Genomic DNA, 13,641 nt, shown 5'->3' with positions numbered 1-13,641 from the left:
TGCACAATAGAGCCTGCTTAGAGGGCATTTGTGCATTTCAAATACAGATTAAACAATTGAAAGATGAGAATAGCCAGTTGATCATAAGGTAGGTCAATTCCCAGGCAGAATTCGATCAGGAGCGCCAGAATCTGAGCACTATCAAATGACAGAGAGACCACCTCAGCGAAGAGAATAGCAAATTGTGTCAGGAGAAAAGTGCCCTGGGTCAGGAAGTTTTCTCCATGTCTAAAGACAGACATGGAGAAAAGTATGTTTTCAGGAAAAGACTGACATGAGGATAGAAAATGCAAAATTAATGGGACATGTGAGGCAAGTAGAATTTGACCTAGAGCAGGCAACACAGGCCAAGAATGCACAAAGTGAGGAGATTAGTATCCTACAAAAGAAGAGGTCTGAGTATTCCCAGATAATACAGGCCTCACAGAAGGAAAATGAGCCCTTTGTGAGGAGAACAAGGGACTCAGCAGCGAAGTAGTGGCACAAAGCAAAGTAATAGAAGCTACTCAAGCTCTGGTAGCACAGCTCAAAGTTCAGGCCTCTATATATCACCAAGAGAAAGGGATAAGAAAGACAAATCGGAGAAATTGGAGAAGGAAATGGCTAGATACAAACAGGCTTTGAGACACCCGAACAGTTAGAATATGGAAAGGCACCGTCCGAACACTGTGTGATGACCTCCTTACCAGGGGCCTCAAGCCAACTCACCACATTATATGCACAGGGTGCTGCTAACTTCACGCCTGTTAGTTTGCAACAACAGGGAAGCATGAGGCAGCTGGACTCAGTCAGGCCTAGTGTAACTGAGCCGGAAGGCCAATCTCTGTCAGAATTTGACAGACATTCATCTTTATCCAGGTTTAAAAATACCCTAGAAGATACATCTGACTAGGAGGGCTCCTATGATGAAAGGATCAGGGCAGAAACATAAATTACAGAGGGACCACTTGGTCCGCTTTGCAGACAGAGAAGAATCAGAGTCCAGGCCTCAAAAGAGTATTTCTCCACCACACACAAAGAAGGGAGGAGGAATATGAGTACTCCACTGTGTGAAAGGGGGAGCCCAAGGGAAGTGACTGAGAGAGCCCAGAGAACCACATGGCAGAAGAGCCCAGACTCCATCATTCTGGGAGGTACCCCCAGTCTCATGGAGGCAGGGAGCACCTGGAGGACAGGCAGTGGACCACAAGTAGTAGCAGCTCTGAGTCAGAGGGTGAGTGGACTCAAGTGCAGTGGAAAGAGAAGGCTGCCAAACAGAAGAGAATTCTTGTAAAGGACCCAATTCGGCAAATAAAAGCCATCAGACACCATATCATAAAAATGCAAAATACTCAGGATGGGAGCATTAGATAATGATATAATTTGGCATGAAAAATTATCAGAATTCCATGAAGTTTGTCAAATGGACATTCTCCCCGGAATACTCCAGCTTCTTTGCAGGGCTGGAGGATCAAGATCATCAAAGATGGTCCACCTATAAGGCTAAATTGACAAGGGGGGTCCTGGGAGTCCCTCTGCCAGACATTAGTCCTGGTTACGAGGGACTTACCCAGAGTCTTTAGCTCACTATCTTTCACAGAGAAGAAATATCCCAAACATATCAGTCTTTGTCCTGCCCTGGGGCAGTCCAGCACCGAAATGCTAGGCAATTCTCCTCTGAACAAGAGTACCAACAGCATCCCCAGACACGTGTTTCGGTCTGGTTGGATCTCATCAGTAGGGAGGAGCTGTGCCTCTCTAAGAATAGTGAGCAAGGGGTCCACGTCTGGATTCCCCTAGTAATTTAGGGTAAGACCCAAAGTTACTTAATTATGCAAATTGACAAGGGGGGTCCTGGGAGTCCGAAGGGATGTGACCTAGCAGTTCGGGCTGGACTGCGCCTTTTGGGGTGGGGCCAAGCCTGATTTGCATATGGTCTTTCCCCTTCTGTAATGGCTTGGCAGGTGAAGAACGGTGGTCTGGAGGGTTGCCCAGAGCAATGCCAGTGGTTAAGATTCATTCTAAACCTTCCAGCCATCACCTCTTTGTTTTTGCTCCACTTATAAGGCTGCCATCTTAAAGCATTTCTCTGTGCACAGGAACCCTCAGGAGGCTCGCAAGGTGGCCTACAACCTGCAGTCCCGAGAAGACCAGGCACCTAGAGATTTCATGCAAAAACTGAAGCGGGCATTTGCCCAGATGTCTAGATGGGTGCGCACCAATAGCAGGGAGTTCATTAATACTTATTTCCATGCCCTGCCTAAGTACATAATGACCCAACTGGTTAGAGATTTCCATGAGCAAAGGACCCTGGATTGGGTAATAGAACAGGCTACCCAGATTTATGAAGTCCAAAAGCCACCCGAGAACATAAATAACCCCAAACCATCAAACACCCCTACTGCGGCCATGGTGGCGGAGGTGAAAAATATCCCCATTTTGAACTTGCAAATGGGGGAGCATAAAAATACTCTTCCCTCTAATAAGCAGAATGAGAGACAGAGGAGACCCTCTGATTCATCACAATAGGGTGGTAGCCAGGCAGGGTATTTATTTATTTATTTATTTGCATTTAGAAAGCGCTCACATAGCCCAGAGGCATCGAGGCGCTGTTACATGATTAGGTCTTCGTTGCATCACAAAGAATAGGCAGTTGGGTACATTAGCCCATCACAACAAGACTTGTTTACATTTCTTTCGGCTAGTCACAGTCGCCTTCCAGTAGTTGCATAAGCATGGGTGGTTATCTCATTGTAGTTTGCAGGCTTAGTTACCTTGTTTGAATACGTAAGAGTACATTTTTTGAATACAGGCAGCAAGGTTACATGTGAGCTGCAGTGATACAAAATACAGTTTGTTAGGTTCATGGAATCTGAGTCGCAAGATAGTGAGCGTGAGGCCTATCTGTTGTATGTACAGTTTTAGACAACAGTCTGGTTTTGATGGCCTTCAGGTAGTCAGTTAGGGGCCAATAGTACCAGGTCATTAATACATGATGTGGCTAGCAATAAAGTCAATTGTGGACTGACCATCACAGTCTGTAAAGGTATTTGCTTTACTCAGGCTATTACCTTGGCTGGAAGGCCAGTATGCCCCCCACCCCCAGGAATTTACAGAAGATTATTGTCCATACAAACAGATTGCATTCGATTAAGGATGCGCACCATGCCAACATCCCTCGCATGCCTCATTTCTTTTTCTCCCGACAGTTACCACCTTCAGCTAGGAACCTGGGATTACACTCCAACCTCCACATGAAATCACCATCCAAAACCATGACCACAACTCACACATATTCACCTACCCAACGGCTCAATAGTTGCCCTACCCCTCTTCCCACATGACCGATGACTATATCAGTCCAAAGAAAACGAAATAAGTGCAACAGCCTGCTCATCAGTATACATCAGTACTCTGTCCTTCCCCTTCAACACTGTTTCCCATAAGTCAAGTCCACTTGGCGCGTTTCAGCATAGGGTTGTGTAATAAGATGCCATTTAAAGTGTTCAGCCCATTTGTTAATACTGTGCAGTTAGGAAGGTGTCCGGAAGATTCAAACACAATAGCCAGGCTTTGCTACATCATGGTATAGGAGTGAGTATCCTATTGCAGGCCAACTCTCAAAAGCACAGTGTACCTGAAAATCCCCCACAAATTACTTAAACCTCAAAATCTATAAAAAAAAAAAATCTCAATCTACTGCAAAGCACCCAATTAGGTCAAACAAATTGTAGTTTGCTGCGATAGCAAATTCATGCATGAAAGAAAAGGACTAACACAAGCTCGCTAAGTTTCAAGCAACCAGTTAAGGCACTACAAAGGTAACTTTGCACTTCCATAAAAGAGTCTGCCTTAAGTGTGGTAAATACAAAAAGGCATTCCATGTGTACAGAAATGCAAATCTTGATCACACAATGGCTGATACTGTGAAATTACAGTGACACAGCAGTTTGCTTGGCTGGCAATTTCCAACAACCCAGTAACTTCAAAGAGAGGTCGGTGTAAGCGTTTGGTAGACTTCGGAGGGTGCAGGATCCATTACTAGGGGTATACACGAATTCCTCTCTGCAGACTCCAGGGTACACACGTTCTGCAATTACTTAGTTGAGCTCAGAGACTTGATATTTCTCAAACAAGACAAGGTATGACGTGCAAAGAACCAATGCCAGAACATTTGAATAATGAAACATTTCTCCAAATGTTGTCCATTTTACTTTCCATTGGAACAGGAAAAATGACAGTTACAAATATTTTAAAAAACACTGGTCAGTTTTAACTGGGGCTTCCCACTTTTAGTATATCCACAACTTGCTAAGAGAAAAAAAAGAATACATGAAAAGTCAATAAGTTAGCACGTAACGTCCATTTCTGGTCCCCACACCACAAGGCCATGGAATGTCCACCCTGTTATCTGAATCAAGGCCAGCTTCTTTGCTTGCATCAGTCAAACAGGAACACTCATGGCTTCCATTGTGGGCTTTAGATCAGGGTGTGCTGATAATGCTTTGCTGGCTCAGCAGTGGTTCCGTGTATATGGCAGAGTCCTTAAAGCTTTTGCTTACTGCACATCCTCAGAGGATCTCTCCCATGTAGAGCCGTTTATCACTTGATGCTGAAAGTACTATAGGCTCAGCTGGATGAAACAACACCTCTTTCAGAGACCCTGCATGCCCTGGAAGCTTGTAGAGAATCCTCCTGGTCATCGTGTCCCAGACATACACAACTCTGTTGGCAGATCCTGCTGCCACTCAACCTCCATCTGGTGACCAGGAGCATCTCAAGAGGTTCTTCTCAAAGTTATGCACACACCGCTCTTTCGGGGCAAAGGACCGGACATCCCAGACTCAAACGGTGTTGTCCAAGGCATTGGAAAGCAGATATGATCCTTCTGCACTTATGCTCAGGTTAGTCACTGAATATGCATGCCTTTGCATCATGTACATTAACTTGTTCTGACGGAGGTCCCATACCTTGATATCGTTATCAATGCCTCCGGAGATGATCTGATCACTGGTGTCATTGAACGTTACTGACAGAACCTGGTAGGTGTTCTGGAAGGTCTGGATTGAGGCTTTTCTTTCGAATATCCCACAGATTTACTGTGCCATCATCACGGCCTGTACAGATGAGCTGGGGCCCTCTCCTTGCGGGGTAGCAAGAATTCACAAACAATGTATGTCCCTTTATGTTGGTATCCAACCAGTTCTTTACCTGACCCAGCCACCTATGTCAGCACTTGGTACAAGGGTAACAGACCCATCTTGGGGTATGTATGGACTCCCCGGCACAAGGGGGGGTCCGATCAGGTAATTACAGCCCCAGGAAACCTCCCTCAAAACTTCCCACAAAACATCCCTCAGAACTTCCCTCAGGAGGGAAGACATACTATACCGTCCAACTTAAGCTTCTTTCCCCGATACCCTCCAAACCCCAACTTTCAGAACAATCCTCCTCTCTCTCTCCACTTTCAGGACAATAGAACCCAAAATGAGGGAGAAGGGAGACCAAGGATGGAGGAGGGCTATCAGGGAAACCCTCAATACCCGAGCTGCCCTGCGAGAAGGGACATCTACCCTTCCAGAGAGCAGCAAAGATATGACTCTAGATCCCCATTCCAACCAGAAAGGATGTTACAACTGGAGCGCCAGGTCCAGAGTCTGACACAAGACTTGGGTTGCTGAGGGCTCAGCAGAGCCCTCAAATGAATATGGCTGCCCAGATCAGCTCAACACCTGGGTCTGGTGCCCCGGAGCAATGATGGGGAGAAAATCCCGACAACCAACAGGTTTGAAAGGAGGAGGCCCGGGGGGAAGGGAAATGCAAAGCCCTAGAGGAAACTTCCTTTCTCACCTGAGAAAAACCCCTATAAACCTCTCAACCTTAACCCAAATCTCCTACCCCTGAAAATCTGGAACCTAGGGAACAGTGGGTAAGTAGGAGAAACCAAGGGAGAAAGAAAACCCATTTCATGGAGGAGGTTTGAAGGGGTAGAATCCCTGAAGGATTCATGGAAGAAAATCTTCTCTTTCAGGGGTGGAGGGGTCCCTCCCAAGGAAAAATGGGTCTCAGAAGACCCTAACCTAGACTTCGTAAGTATGGAGAGTGACCCAGAACCACCAATTCCTGAACCACAACAATGTCACCCCAAGTACTCTGAAAGCAATGAGGGATCCTCCCCCCCACACTGGTTCAAGCGACTGTCTCCAGGAAAAGGGGGACAGTAGAGAATCAGGGGAAAAAGGGGATTTCACAATCCCCCAATATCTGGGTGCCAAATTTTATTTACAGATTCCCAGACTCCGAAACAGAAAACTGTCCAGGATCACAGTGTCGGAGTTCAAAATAAAGAAATTAACTGCCAAGCTAGCACAAAATGTACATTTTCTTTGCCCCCTTGAGGAGAGGCAAGGGAGATTGTATGCCTCTGTCAAGGTCCAGGGTCAGTGTGCGATATCAGTGCTGCTAGATACTGGCTCCCAAGCCACCCTCCTGACCAAAAAGGCCTCTGACCAAATAAATTCAGGGATGGGGAGAGGCACCAAATTCCCCTCACACCTATTCCTGGACAACTCCAAAACTTCAATAGAAATTATATTTCTGTCGAGAAGACTGCGGATCTGGAGATCAAAATTGGTTGACATAGGGTGTAGCACCTGGTGATAGTCATCACTCCAGAAGGCACACCTTGTCTCCTGGGGAATGACCTCCTCTGGATGTTATCACCCTTGATTGACTGCATGGTCAAGGTCCTATGGACTCAGACTAACCGGCCAATCAAACTGAAACAAATCACAAATTATGTGAGTTTAAATGGCACATGCCACATGATGGAACAGCAGTCTGACCAAATCGAATTTCACTTTAGGAACAGTCAAGTCCAAGGCATCACTGTCATCTCTGCAGAGCAAACTGGTGATGGGAACCCTTCTCCATCTCTGAAAATGTACCTTCCTCCCAGTTTTGAGTGGCATTCCACATTGTAAGGGAATACTCTGAAATTGTATACTGATCCACAATCTGAAGAAAACCCAAATCCCATTATAAACGATGATGAAAAACCAGCTCAAAATTTGACTGACAATCAGAAAAAGAGTGATCAGCTTTTTCTCCCCATTCAGCTAAATGAGGGGGGCTGGTGGGGCTGTTCTTGCCCGAGTATGCCTGAATAATGGAAAAAGCTTCATCAGCTTAGCATTATTCAGGAAACTCCCAAAAGATCAGACCATTCCCACACTTAAGTTGATTGAAAAGTGGGAAATGGGCCTGTAAACTCCATTCATAGGTGCATGCTAAAGATTTCCATTGGTGACAAAAGCATAACACATAATTGTTGGGTTGTGAGAGATTTCCACTCTGCATTTTACTTAGCCAGTGACATTCTCAATCGATTCGCAATTAATTAGGACCTAATTAATTACAATACAAAGCCTGGTCCCGACTGGGGGGAAGCCCCATGGGCTTTGACAACATTGAGAAGGCATTTTGGTCAGCTCAATTACGGCCGTATGCAGTTGAAGTTCAAACAGGAGAAGAGGTCACAATCGCAGGACAGGTACGACAATTCACAATTCACCTAAAAATTAAGCAACGACAGAACCTCATAAATCAGGATGCTTACATAAATTTGAATTATCACTTCCAACAGCAAGGGTTGTATTTGAACCCGACACAACTAGTTGACCTAGAACACAACACCATTTGAATATTGGTGTATAACAGCGACCCTAGAAGTATCACATTGGGCGCAGACACCTTTATTGGAATGGCGGTTGATGCCAAGCATTTTTACATTGACTTAGGGAATGAGATCATGGAACCAATTCCAAATGACTGTTACCACTTTGACAACAATATACCACTGGCAAAGATTTTGACTTGGTAAGGGGGGAATATCTTAGTGTACTCTTCCTGTTCTTGAGATCGCGAAGAGGTAGCCTGTGACATCAGGAAGGATAAGGTGGTATTTAAAGTCAACAGTGAATACCTCCCCTCCATGAAACCTCAGGTACAGGCAACACCATAACAAGAGATCTCTCCACACAACTGGAAAATACCGCAGAAATTGCAAAACTCAAGGTATTTCCAGGCTTTAGGCAGATGGTTGAGGAACAAATCAACCTCGCTGATGCCTGCGAGACAGAGGAGTAAAAGCAGAAGCTGAAACAGGTGTTTTTGGATTTTCAGGAAATCTTTGCCGTAGACTAGCACTGAGATACATTCAACCGCCATACCAACGGACCCTGGGATGGCTCCTGTATTTGTGAAGCAATACCGGCTGCCTATCGCATCCATGGAGTCACTCACAGAGATTATAAAGAACTTAGAATCCTGCGGGATAATTTGTCCAGTCCACAGCACCTTTAATAACCTGGTACTGGGATACTCAAACCCAATGGCCAATGGAGACTTTGTGCAGACCATAGGAAGTTAAACAAATGGGTCCACAGTCAAGATGGCCCCTTCCCTAAATCGATCAGGGGCTGGTCCAGATCCAAGCGTCAAAGGTGCATACTGCCATTGAACTGGACAGTACCCATGAGTAGGGAAGACCAGTACAACCTTGCCTTTTAGCTTTGGGGGGCAGCAATACACGTGGACCCAAAGCTCCTTTGGATATATTAACTCTGGCAACAAATTTAAGATCTTTCTGCATAAGGCCATGCCCGACTTGGGTGAAAGGGAAACCTAGCCTATGAATGTGATGTATTAATCAAGAGTTCAACTGTGGAGGAACACATAGCTGAAATACGCTATGTTCTGACCCAGTTGCAGAAAGCTGGAGCAAAACTGTCCTTTCAGAAGGCACAGTGGTGTAAAACCTGCACGAACTTCAAAGGGCATGCAATCACCCCTTTGGGTCTCAGTGCCCAGGCGAAAAAGGTGGAAGCCTTACTGAAATTGAAAGACCCTATGACTCTGCATGAACTAAGAAGCCTCCTGGGACTTACTAATTATAGTAGAATGTTCTCAGAGGACTACGCAGAGGTCACATGACGATTGGTCCTTTTGCTAAAGGCCAGGGTCGAGTGGGAGTGGGGTCCAGAACAATCCACGGCAGTGAAAGAACTCAAGAGAAGCCTTTCCCAAGTGTCGTGTTTGGCTTAAACCATAAAAAACAAGGAGTACCATAAAAAAAAGGTGTTCTTCTTGGAGACGGGGTTCTCAAATACTTGCTTAACAGCAGTATTATACCAAAAGCATGACAAGGTCAACCAAGTCATCTCGTATGCAAGCAAGACTTTGTCCTTGGTGGAGGAAAAATTCAGCGATTGTGAAAAGTCACTCCTGGCAATGGTGTGGGCATTGAAGAATTACTGCCCGTTCATCCAGAGGGAGCACATCATTGTTGAGACTCCTCACCAGCCCTTGCAATATCTCCAAAGTGACCGAATCCGAACAGGGAACATGAGTAATTCCAGAATTACTTCCTGGATTCTGTCCATGCAAGGATTTCCTGTGGAGGTCAGATATGCCCAAACAAGAAGAGTCCCCTAGCGCAATGTTTGGCTAACTTGCTCAACAAAACTGTCTTAAGGACGAAAGTCAAAGAACCCAAGACAACATGGAGGCGTACCTTACTGCCCCACACAAAGTCTATGAGGAAGACAAATGCCAGGAGATACCCACAGTTTATGTGGATGGGTACTCCTACCATGTTGATAATCACAGGGAAAAAGAACTGGTGGCTGGCATTGGGAATGCCTGGGTGAATGATGCCCGGATCCCTCTGCTGGGTACAAGATCAGTCCCCGAAGTACTGAGGTGGCAGAATTGATGGTGGTACATCAAGCCATCCTCACTGCCATGCAAAACCAACTCCAAGAACTGGTCATAATCACTGATTCAGATTATGTCAGGAATGGGTTCATATAGCATTTGATTAATTAGAAGAATTGAGGCATGCTGTGTGCAAATAACAAACCACTCAAGCATGGGAAATTAATACAATCCATTGATGATCTGGTCACCTCTAATGAGATGACCATCTACTGGAAAAAGATCAAAGGTCACTCCAAAATAGAGGGACCAGACACAACTGGAAATAATTTGGCTGACCAGTTGGCCAAAACCAGAGTCATCCATGTGGATCTCATAGAAACTGAATCCCTGTTGGGGGAAATCCAGGTCGGTCCTGTCACCAGGTCCCAAACACTTAACCAAAAGGAACTCTCAACTGCCCTGTGGAGTAAGGAAACCCCTAATGCTGATTTGATTATTGCTCAAAAAGGGGATCTGATTATTGGGAAATGTTATCAACACATTGAAGACCCTGTGAATTTTCCTATGACCAAATCCAATTACATTGGGAGAGAGGATCTCCGGGTGTTGATGACGTTTTCCAAAATGTTCCGAATCCAAGACGGTTTGTTGGTATGGAGATCGATCTCTGGATGTGACCAGTGGTGTTACCTATCTCATTCCGAAGCCTGATGTTAAGTCACGCCCATGACACAGCCACAGCTGGTCATAGAGGGTTTCATACAACTTTGGAAATCTTGCGATAGGTTGTAGACTGGCCAAACATGGGCCAGGACCTCGACCAATACTTAAAGGGGTGTCTTGTGTGTGGTCAGTTTCAGCCAATTTCCCTCACACACCAATCCCCCCTACAAGGGGAATAATACTGCCCTGGTCAGATTTGCAAGTAGATTTCATCGGGTCCATGATTCGCTCCTCTAGAGGTAACAAGTACATGTTGACCATGACAGGATTGTTTTCCAAGTGGGTGGAATGTCTCCCAGTTCCAAATTGCAAGGCAGAAACAGTTGCTGCCCTAATGATCAATTACATCTTCTCGCATTTTGGCCTACCCCAAAGGATTGAGTTGGACTGAGGAAGTCATTTTACCAGTGAGGTGATGACCAAGATGTGGGGGATACTCGGGATAAAGAGAAAACTCCACATTGCCTACAGCCCAGCCTCGAGTGGGGGAGTTCAGAGTTACAATAAAACGATTGTGGCCATTCTAAAGTGAAAGCAAATAAGTTGAGGAACCTTTTCACAATGGACACTCTTAAAAGTAAACCTCAGCGCCCTTATGTTTGTTGAGAAAGTAATGGTTGTCGCATGAATTTAGTAACGACGGAGTAAATACTGGTTCCTCACTCCGTTTTGCAAAAGAGTAATAAGGGTATTGTTACACTTTTCACATTCATGCGCCAAGTATTCAAAGAAAAAATCCCACTCAATAGGATTATGTTTTATAAAGTAATGTATTTTATGAACAGGTGCCCTATTGTGATGACACGTGTTTCGACGGACCCAGCCGTCTTTTTCAAATCAGGGCTAAATAATATTCAAAAATTAATTTAAGTGCATTAATATTCAACAAAAATTATAACAACATGTCAATAAGTAAATTACATAAGAACACAGACATCAGGGAGGGGAATAGGGGAAGATTAATTTGGATAAACAACATATATTGGGCATTTGAAGAAACATAAAATGAGGAGGGAAGAAAGGGGGGAAGGAAAGAAAGCAAAGAATGTTTCCGTCAGTTCATTTGTCTATTCAGTCATACTTTTCATAATTGAAAAACAGATATTGGATGATCTGAGGAATTAAACAAAAACGTTCTTACCAAATGGTATTGGTTTGTAATTTGGAACACAGCTTTTCAGCAAATTCGAATAAGTCATGGGATCAATCCCAACCTACCAAGTAAACTTGTAATAGCTAATTCTATGTTAGGGTAACTCGTACTAAATAATTGAATTAATTCATGTGACCTTATTCTGTCTCATTGTAAAGTATACTGTACGGAGTCTTAAATGGTATGACTGTTCGTATATCAATTGTCTCATAATTATTTCAGTAAAAGTGTGCAATTAGGGTAATCATGAAAGGTTTATACTTCTTAAAATTAGTCTGCTACTGCTTTTTAGATGGTTCTGTATCTCGGGAGTTGCTTTGAAAATTACATTTGTAAATCCTTGTAAAGTGAAAGTAAAGTGACATCTTAGTCGGCATTCAAATACATGGATCTTAAAGCTGAGCGAGGATTGCATCTTCATAGCATTGCCACTGAGTTATTCCATTATTAATTTTATCATGATGCATTGTAGCCTGGGATATCTTGATAGCCTATGGGGTCTAAGCCTGCCGTATGGGTGCACCTCACTTCATAAACTGCAGATCCATAAAATGCAGATCTGGGTTCTTATGCAATTTACTTATTGACATGTTGTTATAATTTTTGTTGAATATTAATGTACTTAATTTTGGAATATTATTTAGCCCTGATTTGAAAAAGACAGCTGGGTCCGTCGAAACACGTGTCATCACAATGTTCACCTGTTCATAAAATACATTACTTTGTAAAACATAATCCTATTGAGTGGGATTTTTTCTTTGAATACTTGGCGCATGAATCTGAAAAGTGTAACAATACCCTTATTACTCTTTTGCAAAACGTAGTGGAGGAACCAGTATTTACTCCGTTGTTACTAAGTTTGTGCGACAGCCATTACTTTCTCAACAAACATAAGGGCGCTGAGGTCTACTTTTAAGAGTGTCCATTGTGAAAAGGTTCCACAACTTATTTGCTTTCAGTTTGGATCCGGACACTTTAGACCTTGCTGTCCAGGATTAAACCAAAATATCTATCGAGATGGCTGAATATTTGGACAGTAGAGAAGGGGATGCCATTAAGCTATTCACTCCAAAAGGAAGCAATGCACATGCTTTTGCATCCAATCTGCCGAAAACACGAGAAGACCTACGTTATAAATGTATAAAACTTGAGAGAGCGTCACGTCGAGAAATTGATAAATATTGGGAAATCATTTCCCTTAAAAATTACATCAGTAAGGAGCAAATACCAAGGGGACTGAGAATTCTAATTTTTCCTGACTTCACAAGAGACGAAGATAAAGACTTGGCTGAACTTCGGGAAAAGAACCTGAACCTAAGCTCAAAAACCATGTTAGATCTGTTGGTTGAGCATGCCACCAGAGAACACAAAAGAATCACTGAGCAAATAGATGCAATCAAAAAGGAGATCACTGAGGCTAAAGCCCCAGAGGTCATGAAAGAAAAAAACTACCAAAAGATGTTTGAAATATTAAAAGACTACCAAGATGAAATCAAATTAAGGAAAATTAGAAAATTCTTTAGAGATGATCGCGATTACCAAAATGACAAGGTGTACACTTTTCAAGACAAATATAAGCAATTTTCAAAACCACTCTCCAAAGAAAGCACTCCAAACACATCACCAGGTAGCTCGGATGCAGAGTCTGAAGGAAATCGAGATAAGAAAACAGACAAAGAAACAGACTCAATGGATAAAACGGCCACAGGATTAGGTTTTCTGAATCAAATCAGAAGATATAAAAAAGGCAATAGAACCACGTATCAAAAACAAGTACGTTTTTTACTTCCATCTCAAATGAACCAACAACAACCAGAATCAGATGTAGGGGGAAACGTGGGAGTGGTAGATTCAGGGAATTCTGACGCCCTACAAGACTTCAGAAGGTTAACAAGAGCTGGAGTGAGAGAGGCAGCGAGAAAGACGAAGTAAATAATCTAGTCTTGAACTTATCCAAACGCATTTTGAAAAAATAAGAAATTTCTCTATTGAACAAAGGCTTTACTTTTGCCCCAACAATAGATTACAACACTACGAATGTACACATAGACTTATTTAAATTTGTC

At 43.6% G+C, this 13,641-nt stretch overlaps 1 pseudogene; it reads right to left on the bottom strand.

The window, feature by feature from the left end:
- Positions 1-4,546: 4,546 nt before the first annotated feature.
- Positions 4,547-12,165, bottom strand: LOC138480628 (U5 small nuclear ribonucleoprotein 40 kDa protein pseudogene; annotated as a pseudogene).
- Between the last annotated feature and the right edge of the window lie 1,476 nt (positions 12,166-13,641).

Source organism: Ambystoma mexicanum, chromosome 5p (assembly GCF_040938575.1).
Source record: "Ambystoma mexicanum isolate Mex_15411 chromosome 5p, UKY_AmexF1_1, whole genome shotgun sequence".
Lineage (NCBI taxonomy): Eukaryota > Metazoa > Chordata > Amphibia > Caudata > Ambystomatidae > Ambystoma > Ambystoma mexicanum.
This window is presented reverse-complemented; position numbering and strand designations above follow the sequence as displayed.